This window comes from Xyrauchen texanus, chromosome 1 (genome assembly GCF_025860055.1).
Source record: "Xyrauchen texanus isolate HMW12.3.18 chromosome 1, RBS_HiC_50CHRs, whole genome shotgun sequence".
Classification (NCBI taxonomy): domain Eukaryota; kingdom Metazoa; phylum Chordata; class Actinopteri; order Cypriniformes; family Catostomidae; genus Xyrauchen; species Xyrauchen texanus.
The window spans coordinates 38503908-38519895 of record NC_068276.1 but is presented as its reverse complement, the minus strand read 5'-3'; positions in this window follow the sequence as shown (position 1 = coordinate 38519895).

The window sequence follows — 15988 nt, the reverse complement described above, 5'->3', positions numbered from 1 at the left end:
GTGCATTATGAAGCTCACAATTAGGCAATGAAGACCCCGTACAATTGTGCAGCTGAAGACCTGAATAATGGATGAATGGGGAAAATTCCACTTTTTAAACTTAAACTTGTGTCTTTAGTGCCTAAATGCTTAATACGTGTTATTTGAAGAAATAAGTTATTATTATAACTGAACTGATTGATCAAATGTAAGAATTTGACATGAAAGATGATGCATACATTTAATAAGGTAATACAAATTTCCTTTTTTTATATACACTTATGAGTGAGAAGTAGAGATGTAGAAACAGCTTTGGACTTCTAGAGTAAATGCTTGTTTGTACGTTATGTGCAGACCCATTTGATATTAGGACTGCTTTACTTCTAGGTTGGTTGTTTATGTTTTTATGTTATGGTCATACTGTGAAATAAATGTAATTTATGGGGAAACATTTTTGTTTCTAAATTTTATTTGGGTGCATAGGATGGCCTGGATGGGTGTAGGATTTCCCGGCCTGAAATTGTGTCCCAGTCCGGCCCTGCACTCAACTGTCCCAACTGTTTTGGGAGTTTGTTGCAATTATCTGATAAAAAACACTACATTAAAAACATTGAAATTCACAAGGTAAATCATCATATAATGTGGAGTTATAGTGCTTTCAATATAGCATAGGATGAATATAATTTATAAATCACAATCATTTTTTATTTTTCTAGAAATGTTCATACTGAATTACATTATATATATATATATATATATATATATATATATATATATATACAGTTTATCGGGAAAGTATTCACAACCTTCACTTTTTCCACATTTTGTTACGTTACAGCCTTATTCCAAGATTGATTAAATTCATTATTTTCCTCAAAATTCTGAAAACAATACCCCATAATGACAACATGGAAGAAGTTTGTTTGAAACTTTGCAAATTTATTCAAAATAAAAAACTAAACAAATCACATGTGCATACGTATTCACATCCTTTGGTCAATACTTTGTTGAAGCACATTTGGCGCCAATTACAGTCTCAAGTCTTTTTGTGTATGATACTATACGCTTGGCACACCTATTTTTTGGGCAGTTTCTCCCATTCTTCTTTGCAGGACCTCTCAAGCTCCATCAGATTGGATGGGGAGCGTCAGTGCACAGCCATTTTCAGATCTCTCCTTAGATGTTCAAATGGGTTCAAGTCTGGGCTCTGGCTGGGCCACTCAAAGACATTCACGGAGTTGTCCCGTAGCCACACCTTTATTATCTTGGCTGTGTGCTTAGGGTCATTGTCCTGTTGGAAGATGAACCTTCGCCTCAGACTGAGGTCCAGAGCGCTCTGGAGCAGATTTTCATCAATGACGTCTCTGTACATTGCTGCATTCATCTTTCCCTCGATCCTGACTAGTCTCCCAGTTCCTGCCGCTGAAAAACATCCCTACAGCATGATGCTTCCACCACCATGCTTCACTGTAGGGATGGTATTGGATAAGCGGTGCCTGGTTTCCTCCAGACATGACAGTTGTCATTCAGGCCAAAGAGTTCAATATTTGTTTCATCAGACCAGAGAATTTTATTTCTCATGGTCTGAGAGTCCTTCAAGTGCCTTTTGGCATACTCCAGGCGGGCTGTCATGTGCCTTTTACTGAGGAGTGGCTTCCGTCTGGCCAATCCACCATACAGGTCTGATTGGTGGAGTGCTGCAGAGATGGTTGTTCTTCTGGAAGGTTCTCCTCACTCCACAGAGAAACGCTTTGGAAAGGCACACACCTGTCTATATAAGGTCCCACAGTTAACAGTGCATGTCAGAGCACAAACCAAGCCATGGAATTGTCTGTAGACCTCCGAGACAGGATTGTATCGAGGCACAGATCTGGGGAAGGGTACAGAAACATTTCTGCAGCATTGAAGGTCCCAATGAGCACAGTGGCCTCCATGATCTGTAAAGGGAAGAACCACCAGGACTCTTCCTAGAGCTGGCCACCCGGCCAAACTGAGCGATCGGAGGAGAAGGGCCTTAGTCAGGGAGGTGACCAAGAACATGCACTGTTAACTGTGGGACCTTATATAGACAGGTGTGTGCCTTTCCAAATCATGTCCAATCAACTGAATTTACCACAGGTGGACTCCAATCAAGTTGTAGAAAAATATCAAGGATGATCAGTGGAAACAGGATGCACCTGAGCACAATTTTGAGTGTCATGGCAAAGGCTGTGAATACTTATGTACATGTGATTATTTTTTCATTTTTTTATTTTTAATACATTTGCAAAGATTTCAAACAAACTTCTTTCATGTTGTCATTATGGGGTATTGTTTTTAGAATTTTAAGGAAAATAATGAATTTAATCCATTTTGGAATAAGGCTGTAACATAACAAAATATGGAAAAGGAGAAGCGCTGTGAATATTTTCCGGAGGCGCTGTAAATATATATATATATATATATTATTTTGAATGTCTTTCTTTTCAGTTATAAGTAATTCTGTCAGAAGCTCCATACAGTTTCTGTGCAGGTCTGCAATTTGATTTCTCTGTTCTCATTACTAGCCACCAGAGATGGTAATTTTGTCATCTGGTGATGACGCAGCAGTTGTGGAGGAGCCGTTCACCACAGTAACGGAAAGTCGGGTAAATGTAATGGGCTTATTTATGTTAGCAAAAAAAAAAAAACTTCTAAAAACAAATATTCTTGTTAAATTTAACGTGTACATTTTTTTTGTTTTCCTTTGAAGTTTTTGAAAGAGAAGATAAAACAAGATGAACCGATGAACCAGAACAACTGAATAAAGAATTTCACACTGCCTGTGTCAATATTAAAATTCAAGATATTTGATTATTTGATTATTAGATTAATTACTCAACTATACAAATTACTTAAATATATAAATATGATCTGATGCCACAGATAGTAAAAAAGCAGGCAATGTTTTACACTCTTTTACAGGTGAAAATAAAAATTTAGAGTCACAATTGTCTTCCTTCCAAAAGCTTGTTCCATGACATACTGTACAGCAGCTCTTCAAACAACCAGAAAGATATTTAACCCTTGATTGCACTTACGGGTCAATTTGACCCCTTTGAACTTTTAACATTGATTTACATTAACATAACTTTAACTTTTTGGCTTGAAGCTCATTACATCCTCCACGAAGGAATTTGGATCTGACAACGTTCAAACTATTCATTTCATGCATTTATAAACAGCTATAAAAAATACCTAAGATGTGTAAATAACATTTTGTTTTACTGACAGACTGATAGAAACTCATAAAATTTCTTGCTGGTTTGGGATTTGATCCAGTGAGCTGTTTGACAATGACATCGGTTTATAAAGGTCTAGATATACATTTCTTCAAAATAAAGTGCTCCAGTGGATCAGCATGCCCCCAGTTTAGAGTGAGTCATCTGGTTTACATTTAATTATTTATCATGAAATAATAACTCTCTTTTTACTTAACAGGAAAATATAAATTTGATCTGAATATAAAAAATTATTTCCTTGCCAAAGTTTTTCATTCAGACATAAAAAAATAGAAATTATAGACAGTCAAGAGTCAAATTCTATCATTTAGAATACATTTTCTATTTTGTCAACACAGTAAATATACAAAGCCTTAAAAAAGTTAAGAAAATGTTATGTTACATATATTTATTATCACCACATGCACACTTAATTTTCTCTTTCATTATCTAGACTTATTTGCAACTGTGCATTGATTTTTGTAAAAGAAAGAAAGAATAAAAAACAATGAAGTTTTGTGTCAACCTAATCTTCCACAACCATTTTAGATTCAATCTCCAACTGCTACAAGATACATTTTGCAATGCAACTTCCTTACTTCATAGAAGATCTCTTTTTTATTTTCATCTTTTCACAATGAAAAAGGAGACAAATTCTTCTTAATTCTTCTCTTTGTACATGGAGCACTGGGTCAGGGGATTGATTCATGGGTAAGAAAAGACCCTGCAAAGATGAAAAAATTTGACAATATAATTATTTTTTATTTTAAAAGGAATTTAGACACATTCTAGATGTGTACAATATACACTCCGTGAAATTACATTGAGATCTTTCTTTAAATTGTTGAAATTCATTAAAAAAACTAGTAAATATTTGAAAGTTACTACATGTGTAACTTTCAATTGACTGTGCATTGTTTTCTTAAATTTTGAGATATTTGCTATGTAACTTCCTCACTCTTTGTAGAAGCAGATACCTCTAGATTTTAAGCTCTTTAGTCATCTTGCTATAATGAAGCTGAAAGCAACCCTAAATTTTACAGAAGTCAAACTTATCTTTTTTCACCTCTGTGTATAAGGCATCTTGGGTCAGGTGGAAAGTCAATGGGTAAGATGACAACCTGTACATATAGCAATATTGTAAGTTGCTTAATTCTACACTAAGCCGAACGAAAGTGTAATTTGGGGTAAAATAAGTAAAATAAATTATTAAATAAATGCATCTAATTTGGAGTACGATGTGCAACAATGAGCAATTTGCTAAATACTTCTTTAAGTGATGCTTTAAGTGATCAGCATGCAAATGAACAGAAATCAGTCAGTGTGGCCTATGTGAAATAAAAATACGAATCCTGCTTAATAATAAAATAAAGATCATTAAATCTGTTTTCAGTAATGCTTTAGAATACTGTTTCATACTTAATAGGTAACTACGCAGGAATTAATGCAGGACAAATGAGTGGTACTACATTAACACTTCAGTCACTATTAACTAATACAGAAACACAATTAACTAATCAGTGATCTGATGACTGTGGTAGTTCACTGTTAGTTGATCAGTATTTACTTAATTTGATTTGCCTCACTGAAAACTACAAACTAACTATGAGTAAATAATAATAACTACTAATTAATTACTTATTACAACATTAACACCTGTATGTGTCCAAACTCTGTATTATTTGGGGTATCTTTTGTAATCATTCATGACTAACTCGTGTGCATGTTACATAGTACATAATGAGTTCTTCTCAGTAATTACTTATAATACAAAAGTGAAAATCTTGGTTCCCCTTCTGTCACTCACTTGACGTTGTGTCGATTGCAGTGACACAAAGGGTCTCTTCTGAGAGCATCGCATACCTCATAACATTTAACTCTTTCCCCGCCAGCGTTTTTAAAAAAAAGTTGCCAGCCACCGCCAGGGTTTTTGACGATTTTCGCTAAATTTTAATGGCCCGCAGAATATTTTCTTCCATGAATATATGAAGATGCTATATATCACAATAAAGATCTGAGCCTCTGCTTTTAGGCAAAAAAAAAACGATTTTATTTTATCTTCATTTGTTCTTTTTTATTGCGACTTGAACAGAGGTCGGTTTTGTCAAAAACAACATTTCAGACAAAAAGCTGATAAAAAGGCATGTTTATGTCTGATATTTTGAGCTTCTCAATACTCCACTTCTTCATGTTTGAGACGATCGCAGTCTGTTTCTTTGATCAAAGAGTTGCGTACTCTTTCTAAACATGCGGAGGGGTCTTCCTTACCGTATAACACCTAAAACACGGAAACCCGGAAAATTCTGTGTTTGGCGGGGAAGCGTTTTTTCATAAAACACGGAAAATTCCGTGTTTGGCGGGGAAAGAGTTAATAAAAAAAGTTAAGAAAATGTTGTTTCATATATTTATTATCAGCACATGCACACTTAATTTTCTCTTTCATTATCTAGACTTATTTGCAACTGTGCATTGATAATGAGTTCTTCTCAGTAATTACTTATAATACAAAAGTGAAAATCTTGGTTCCCCTTCTGTCGCTCACTCGATGTTGTGTCGATTGCAGTGACACAAGGGGTCTCTTCTGAGAGCCTCGCATATCTCTGAACTTGAGAAAAGGCCAATGTCAAATTGGCAGACAGAATTTGCATGTCCCGCCCCCGGACATACGGGTATAAAGGGGAGCGGGCGAGCGTCTGTCAGACAGATTTTTTCTTTGGAGCCGAGCAGTTGTGCAACAGCAAAGCTGAGTTCACCACTGTTCCACTCACCTCTACTGGCAATAAGAACTGCTGTTGGATCTACGGCGCATTCCAGCGACTTTCTCCTCTCTGCATGCTGTGCAGTCCACGCCCCTGGGCGCTTCGACAGCTCTTTCATTGCCTGAAAGAGTGTTTCTCCTCCTAAAAGAGTTTATTGTCTCTAAGAGTTTGAGTTTCCACTCATAAAAGAGCAATACACAGCAGGCGGTGAACGTCCAGTACCTTGCATGCAGTAGGCCTGTAGGACAACGTTGTCACTGACTGCGAAATCCAACAGCGCCACTGGACAGAACGCCTCCGTCCTACATGCCATGGCTCTCCTGCAAGTTCACCAAGCCAAGGAACATAAAGATCTGCACCTGGGTAGTCCCGATCCCGATGTGCTGCAGGAACTGCACCCTGCCTCCAACCTCGCTCTCAGAGCTACAAAGGTCACACCACAAGCACTCGGGCGGGCGATGGCCACCCTCGTGGTGCTGGAACGCCAGTTGTGGCTGAATTTGGTTGAGATGCGCAACATTGACAAGGTATTCTTTCTCAACGAATGAGTCGCTGCTTGCCACTTACATCCCGGGTGACTGCAACACGACGGCGGATGCGCTGTTGCGACAAGTCTCGCTCAGCGGAGAGTCGAGGCTCCACCCCCAGGTGGTCCAGCTGATCTGGGACCGCTTCGGCAGGGCACAGAAAGATCTCTTTGCCTCCCAAGACAACTCCCACTGCCTGCTCTGGTACTCCCTAATGGAGGCCCCTCTCGGCACAGATGCGCTGGCACACAGCTGGCCCCGGGGGATGCACAAGTACGCATTTCCCCCAGTGAGCCTTCTTGCACTGGTGCTGTGCAAGGTCAGGGAGGACGAGGAACAGGTCACCATAGTGGCTCCTTACTATCCCACTCGGACCTGGTTCTTGGATCTCATGCTCCTCATGACAGCACCTCCCTGGCAAATTCCCCTGAGGAAGGACCTCCTTTTTCAGGGACAGGGCACCCTCTGGCACCCCACCCAGACCTCTGGAACCTCCATGTCTGGCCCCTGGATGGAACACAGAAGACTTAAGCGGTCTACCACCTGCAGTCGTAGACACAATCATCCAAGCCAAAGCTACCCCAGGCAGCTTTACGCCCTCAAGTGGTGTCTGTTCGCAAATTGGTGCTCTTCCAGATCTGAAGACCCGCAGAGATGCGCAGTTCGGTCAGTGCTTTCATTCCTGCAGGAGAGGTTGGAAGGGAGGCTGTTCCTCTCCACCTTGAAGGTGTATATTGCTGCTATTGCAGCCCACCACGACGCATTGGACGGCAAGTCCCTTGGTAAGCACGACTTGATTTTCAGTTTCCTTAAGAGGCGCCCGGAGGTTGAACCCTTCCTGGCCAAGCCTGTTCCCCTCCTGGGATCTCTCAGTGGTCCTCTCAGGCCTTCAGAGACCCCCTTCAAGCCGCTTGATTCAGTCGTGCTCAAAGCCCTCTCCTTGAAGACGGCCCTCCTGATCGTGCTCGCTTCCATCAAGAGGGTTGGGGACCGCACGCAGGGCTCTAGATGCTCTGAGCAGCTCTTTGTCTGCTTTGGCAGACAGCGGAAAGGGAACACCATCCCGGGTGTTCCGCTTGCACCTTACGCCCTTCACCAAGATGATCCAGTGCGCCTTCTTTCCCAGGTTAGCCACTAAGCTCTCGCTTCCTGGATGCTCTTCCTCCCTAGCCCTCTGGCTGGCGATTTCAGCGGAGGAATTCGCCGCCAGACCCACCACGAATCGAGCGGTCCATGTTGGGCTTGGGTTCCACAGGCATAGTTCCCGCTTCAGGCACAACTCCCTGTGATGTATTTTCTGTGGTACGGTCCCCCTGCTGGCAGGACCCGTGTCTCCCTTGGGCAGTCCTCGCTGTCCCCTGGTCATGTGTCTGTACCAACTCCTCCCTTGTCAGGCAGGATCTACCACCGAACCATGTCCACGGGTGGCTTGACAATGCCTGTGTGTATTAGCCACAAGTTACCTCCCCACAGTCTGGGCAGGCTGTGGTCTCCACAGGGGTTTTTCTCCCTGAAAGAATTGGAACAGAAAAGAACACCTTCCCCAATGCATCTATAGCGTTGATGCATATATCCACTTTTTAACTCTATGACGAGAAACATAGAGAGAGAAAATGCCGCGGCTGACTGGCTGGCTCCCATGCAAGTCATGTCGCCTGTTTCCGTGCGGGTACTGGGAACCTAAGAGCGGTATACGACACCTTTTATTGTGGGTGTTGGGGAGGGTTACTTGCAGCCGACCCAGCTGCATCTAGCATGCAACAGCTTGCTTGCATCTGGCTCAGCAGTCACGTAACATGGGTTAGTGCATGGCGTTTTGAAGTGGGACCCCTTTTGTCACTACAATCGACACAATGTTGAGTGAGTGACAGAAGGGGAATGTCATGGTTACTGTTGTAACCTCCATTCCCCGATGGAAGGAACAAGACGTTGTGTTCCCCTTGACACGTCACTATCCCTACCACTGTAATGCACCGTAACCTTATTCTCTGCTCCTTAGTGAAAACCTGTCTGACAGACGCTCGCCCGCTCCCCTTTCAGGCAATGAAAGAGCTGTCGAAGCCCCCAATGGCATGGACTGCACAGCATACAGAGAGGTTTAAAGCCGCTGGAATGCGCTGTAGATCCAACAGCAGTGCTTATTGCCAGTAGAGGTGAGTGGAACAGTGGTGAATTCAGCTTTGCGGTTGCACAACCACTCAGCTCCGAAGAAAAAATCTGTCTGACAGACGCTCGCCTGCTCCCATTTATACCCGTATGTCCGGGGGCGGGACATGCAAATTCTGTCTGCCAATTTGACATTGGCCTTTTCTCAAGTTCAGAGGTACGCGAGGCTCTCAGAAGAGACCCCTTGTGTCACTACAATCGACACTTCCATTGGGGAACGGAGGTTACAACAGTAACCATGACGTTAACCTCAGAGTCAAGTGTTACCACATCCATAATTACTAATGATCTGGAACAGTTTTCTAAAGTGAAAATCATGGGAACTCACTATTAATTAATGAGAACACATTATACATTTTAATGGTAACTGAGGTGTTACTGGTCAGTTAATAGTAAATACTCAAGTATTTGGTTCAACATTTTATTAATCTATTCAGATACACACATACAAATGTGACAAAGTCAAATAAACATTCACATGGATTCAAAACATATTCTTGTGACATTAAATTAATTGACCATATACTGCATAATAAACACTTTACTGATGTTCAATATATTTTATCAAACCTAGAGCAGGATATAATGCTTTTAAAGATAATTTTTAAAATTATACCGTGGTAAAGACGGTTTCAGGTTGGATATTCGACAGATATTTGCCTGTAGTTTTCCTTATATCCTTATTTCCTTAATAGCAGTTAGGGATCGTCAACAAAGTCACAATTCAAATTTTTTCACATTTCAATAGCTCTATACCCATTACTCCTAAAACTTTCAAAATTGGTTCTAGCTGACACAATGGAAGAGAAACATAATGCAAACACTTTATCACAAATTCAATAGCGTCTTGGCCATGTGACCCACACACCTCAAACAAGGTTCATAATGTACACTCAGTGGGCCTACACATTGCACATGCTTATTTGTCCATTTGTATCAAATTTTACTTTCAAATTTCAATAGCTCCTTGGTCATGTGACCTACTGACCTCAAACAAGGGTCAGATTGTTCGTTGACCACCCTTCTGTATTGCACAAACTTTAGTTTTTCAACTAGGAATACGGAATACTGCTCACATTTTCACATGTTTTTTAAGCTTTGGAAAGTGAATTAATGTGCGAATCCTGAAAATAAGACCTGTGTAACGTTGTGCGCAATTTTTCTCTTCACTCTTTTTACATCTGGAACAATAAGTATATCACACACAAAAATAAATCTCTATTTTTTAGACAGTGGTTTGAGTCTGATATATTATTAGTTGGTCAGTTAATGAATTCTGATGGTCAGTGTTTGAGTATTAACAAACTATTTTCTAAATTAAAATGCCATATTTTAGATAAAGAATACTGTATTGTTATTCATTCGAGAATTTGGGCTTTTTATGGCGGTTTTGGAGCAGTAGCTTCTTCCTTGCTGAGCAGCCTTTCAGGTTAATTCGATATTGGACTTGTTTTACTGTGGATATAGATACTTGTCTACCTGTTTACTCCAGCATCTTCACAAGGCCCTTTGCTGTTGATCTGAGATTGATTTGCACTTTTCGCACCAAACTACGTTCATCTCTAGGAAACAGAATGCGTCTTCTTCCTGAACAGTATGATGGCTGTGTGGTCCCCATGGTATTTATTCTTGTATACTATTGTTTGTAGAGATGAACGTGGTACCTTTAGGTGTTTCCCAAGGATGAACCAGACTTGTGGAGGTCCACAATTATTTTTCTGAGGTCTTGTCTGATTTCTTTTGATTTTCCCATGATGTCAAACGAAGAGGTACTGAGTTTGAAGGCAGGCCTTAAAAACATCCACAGGTACACCTCCAATTGACTCCAATTAGCCAATTAGCTTATCAGAAGCTAATTGGCTAATTTCCTAAAGGCTTGACATAATTTTCTGGAATTATCCAAGCTGCATAAAGGCACAGTTAACTTAGTGTATGTAAAATTCTTACTCACTGGAATTGTGATGTAGTCAATTAAAAGTGAAACAATCTGTCTGTATATATTTGTTGGAAAATTACTTGTGTCATACACTTAAGTTTAAGTCATTAAAACAACTATTTTGTGTAAGTAAATTTCTGACTTCAACTGTGAATAATAATCTGTTTCTCACCCAGAACTTTTATATTGCTTCTGAAGATATTGAGTTGTATGGATTACTTTAGTGATGGCTTTATGTGCATTTTAGAGCTTTAAAGTTTTGTTTGCCATTCACTTGCATTGTATGGGCCAACAGAGCTGAGATGTTACTTTGTGTTCTGCAGAAGAAAGAAAGTCATACACTGGGATGGCATGAGGGTGAGTAAATGATGAGAGTATTTTCATTTTTGTGTGAAATATTCATTTAACGTTTCAGCAAATTATCCTCAAAATGAGTAGATAGTCCAATGCATTATGAAGCAGCAAGTTACAGCGACATCTGGCGGTTGTTACGGGTACTTTCCCAAGTTCCTTTCACGGTGTGAATCAGAATCAGCTTTATTGCCAAGTATGCTTACACATACAAGGAATTTGTCTTGGTGACAGGAGCTTCCAGTGTACAAAAATACAAACAATACCAAAAACAGCAGCAAGACATAGGCAATTAAAACAAAAATGAATAAAAAATAAATAATTACACATATTCGTACATACACTCACCTTCATACATACCCACATACACACACGTAGTGCAAATCTATTACAATCTGTTATATAAAGAACAAAAATACAGTATATTATGTACAGAGCAATGTAAGTAATATACTTGAAGGGGATCCAAAAAGGGTCCAGTGATGTCCTTCAGTTGGGCCAACACCAGTCTCTCAAATGACTTCATGACCACAGATGTCAGGGGACAGGTCTGTAGTCATTAAGTCCTATGATTTTGGGTTTCTTAGGGACAGGGATAATAACTGAGCATTTGAAGCAGCATGGGACTTCACACTGCTCCAGTGATTTATTGAAGATCTGAGTGAAGATGGGGGTCAGTTGGTTACAACAGGAACGAAGGCACGCTGGTGCGATGCCATCTGGGTATGGAGCCTTCCTTGACATTTGCTTCCAAAAGACATGGCACACATCGTCTTCACAGATCTTGAAGCATTACAAGTAGTGTTTAAATCAATGATTTTTAAGCTCCGTTGGCATTATTTATAACCAAAGTTACAGTGACACATGCAGCAGAATAGCAGTGTTAACAAAGTTATCAAATGGGAAATTGCATGTACAGTACATTTACTCAAGATGCTCTCAAAAGTCAAATTCACTCTTTAGCTGAAAATGACAGGACTCTCCTTTACAAGCTTCTTGTACATAAAAATAAATAAAAAATGCATAATCTCATTTTTGATTTACACAAAACTGCACAAACTCTCAGTTTTTCAGACATCTGTGCTTTTTGCAAAGGATGAGGGATTGCTTTGCTTTCTCCGAAAGTCCCTCTCTAATTAAACGGTAAGAGGTGTTTAAAGGTAATGTGTAACAATATATTATGGATGATGTCTGAAAGATTTGCTCCCTCTGTCTATAAAGTTGTTATAAAGCTAGATTCTGAATTTCGGCGGGCATTCCTCCAGAAAACGATGTCAAGTCTTTGGACATTTAGCCAATTTGCTTCTGATAGGAGGTGTACTGCACCTGTTGACGTATTTTATGGCCTGCGTTCAAACTCAGTGCCTCATTGCTTGACATCATGGAGAAAATCAAAAGAAATCAGCCAAGACCTCAGAAAAATTGTGGACCTCCACAAGTCTGGTTCATCCTTGGGAGCAATTTCCAAATGCCTAACAGTACCATATTCATCTGTATAAACAATCGTATGCAAGTATAAACACCATGGGACCATACAGCCATCATACCGGTCAGGAAGAAGACACATTCTGTCTCCTAGAGATTAACTTATTTTGGTGTGAAAAGTGCAAATCAATCCCAGAACAACAGCAAAGGACCTTGTGAAGATGCTGGAGAAAACAGGTAGACAAGTATCTATATCCACAATATAATGAAAAGCCAGACTACATTGTGTAAGTGCACACGGGGAAAAAGATCTTACTTTTTGGAGAAATGTCCTCTGGTCTGATGAAACAAAAATGTAACTGTTTGGCCATAATGACCATCATAATGTTTGCAGGAAAAAGGGTGAGTCTTGCAAGCCAAAGAACACCATTCCAACCATGAATAATGTGGGTGACAACATCATGTTGTGGGGGTGCTTTGCTGCAGGAGGGACTGGTGCACTTCACAAAATAGATGGAATTATGAGGAAGGAAAGTTATGTGGATATATTGTAGCAACATCTCAAAACATCAGCAAGGAAGTTAAAGCTCTGTCGCAAAAGGTTCTTCCAAATGGACCATGACCCCAAGCATGCCTCCAAAGTTGAGGCAAAATGGCTTAAGGAAAAAAAAGTCAAGGTATTGGAGTGGCCATCACAAACCATCACAAACCCTGACCTCAATCTGATAATTTGTGGGCAGAACTGAAAAAGCGTGTGTGACAAGGATGGCTACAAACCTGACACAGGTACACCAGTTCTGTCTGGAGGAATGGGACAAAATTCCAGCAACTTATTGTGAGAAGCTTGTGGAAGGCCACGCAGAACATTTGACCCAAGTTAAACAATTTAAAGGCAATGCTACCAATTACTAACAAAGTGTATATAAACTGCTGACCCACTGGGAATGTGATGAAAGAAATAAAAGCTGAAATAAATTATTCTCTCTACTATTATTCTGACACTTCACATTCTTAAAATAAAATAGTGATCCTAACTGACCTAAGACAGGGAAAAATGTTTATGATTAAATGTAAGGAATTGTGAAAAACTGAGTTTAAATGTATTTGGATAAGGTGTGTGTAAACTTCTGACTTCGACTGTACATTTTGTCAAATAATTTTATATTTGACCTATTCAACATTACACACTTTTACAACTACTAACATTTTATTTTTTGCAAATAAGTATATTTTCTTTATGCATGGATAGGACATATGTCTTGTTGTCTGCATGAAGGACAAAGCAGCAAAGTGCCTTAGCCCTGCTTTAGATCTGTTAATCAAAGTGAGTCCTTTACTTGGTTATTACACTTTTAACATGGTGTTTATTCACTCTGATGACTTTCTCAGTGCTAATGGCATCCTTTGATATTCATTGACAATGCTAACACATCTCAAAAACATTTCTAGATACTGTATCTCACAAAAGACTCCAGCATCGCCCAGAATTTAAAAGTGGGGTGGGGGATATGTTCAAGCAATTTCGTGGAGAGTTATGTGAGAAGAATAAGATACCTGATACAGGCATGTGGACATATCATAAAAAAGAGGACACACTTAATGAACTTTTTCTGAAAGCCAAAAATTATGTTTTCAAAAGATTTCAAGGAAATTGCTTATTAATGAGTTATATTAACAAAGCTGATATTTTTATCTTGTCATCAGACATATTTTGTTATTGAAACATCAAATAATATTTGCCCTCAACAGTGCTAGGTTACATTTATTCACTTCTTGGAGATTTGGGTTAAGTGCATTCCAGTGAGATGGTCAACAATTCTGACAAAATCTACAAGGCCTACATAGGAGAACTGAAAGGACAGGTAATGACATCCACAAATGAAAATTATTTGAAATTATATTTCTGTACTGGATTGCCAAATGCTAAATTAATGTTTTTCAGATGAAATCTACTATGAAGGAGACAAAACTTCCTTTACAGCTTCCCTTTCCTTACAGCTCTAATGGTGAACTTCAAATCAATGGAAGAAGGTGTGTGTGTGTGTGTGTGTGTGTGTGTGTGTGTGTGTGTGTGTGTGTGTGTGTGAATTCAGAGTCCTGAAGTGGTTAGCATTTTTTAATCTAATTAATTGAATATGCTTTAAACAGACTCGGTTACATCAAAAGAAATCTTTGATGCACTGAAAGGGTAAGTTCACCCAAAAATGAAAATTATCCCTTAATTTACTCACCCTCAAGCCATCCTTGGTGTATATGACTCAAACTATTCTGACTCTTCCAAGCTTTATAATGTGAGTGAATGGTTTCTCAGATTTTGAAGTCCAAAAAAAGAGCATCCATTTATCAAAAAAGTCATCCATACGGCTGACAGGGGGTTAATAAAGGCCTTCTGAAGTGAAGCAATGTGCTTTTGTAAGAAACATATCAATATTTATAACTTTAATAACTATAATCACTGGCTTCCGGTAATGGCCGTCCACTCGTTCACAAGAGAGTCGAGTTCTGGCGTATAACGTAGGCGTCCGATGACAAGTGATGAACACAGAAGCACAGAGGATAGAGCAAAACATGCAGGAAATGTGAGGGTGTTTGCTGCCATGAATGGACGATTGGAATGACTGGATAGATGCACAAATGCACCATTTTAAAACTAATACAACTCTACAGTAGCTAAAACAACACTTCTTTTCGCTGTTTTCCTTTGCTGTAAACAACGCGTGCTTCCGCGCTCGTCTCTTCTCACCGGAGGTTACGCTACCCCTACTTCATACGCCAGAACTCGACTCTCTTGTGAACGCGCGGACGGCCATTACCGGAAGCCAGTGATTATAGTTTATAAAGTAATAATACTGGCAAAAAGTGCTCTTCACTGACGAGTCGCAGTTTTGTCTCATCAGGGGTGATGGTCGGATTCGCGTTTATCGTTGAAGGAATGAGCGTTACACTGAGGCCTGTACTCTGTAGTGGGATCGATTTGGAGGTGGATGGTCCGTCATGGTCTGGGGCGGTGTGTCACAGCATCATCAGACTGAGCTTGATGTCATTGCACAACTCTGTGCGTTACAGGGAAGACATCCTCCTTCCTCTTGTGGTACCCTTCCTGCAGGTACCACAGGTACCTGACTTTACACCAGAAATGTCCGTGAACTTGCCAGTGCTTTGGTGGAAGAGTGGGGAAACATCTCACAGCAAGAACTGGCAAATCTGGTACAGTCCATGAGGAGGAGATGCACAGCAATACCTAATGGAGCTGGTGGCCACACCAGATACTGATTGTTACTTTGTTCAAGTATACATTATTCCATTTCTGTTAGTCACATGTCTGTGAAACTTTTTCAGTTTATGTCTTAGAATATTCTTACAAATATTTACACATGTTAAGTTTGCTGAAAATAAAAGCAGTTGAAAGTGAGAGGATATTTCTTTGTTTTGCTGAGTTTAGTAAAAAAGGCTCAATAAATATTGAACCATCCATCACCCACACCTATCATATCACTTATGAAGACACTGGAGTCGTATCAATTACTTTTATGCTGCCTTTATGTGCTTTTTGGAGCTTCAAAGTCCTACCACCTTTCACTTGTATTGTAAGGACCTACAGAGCTG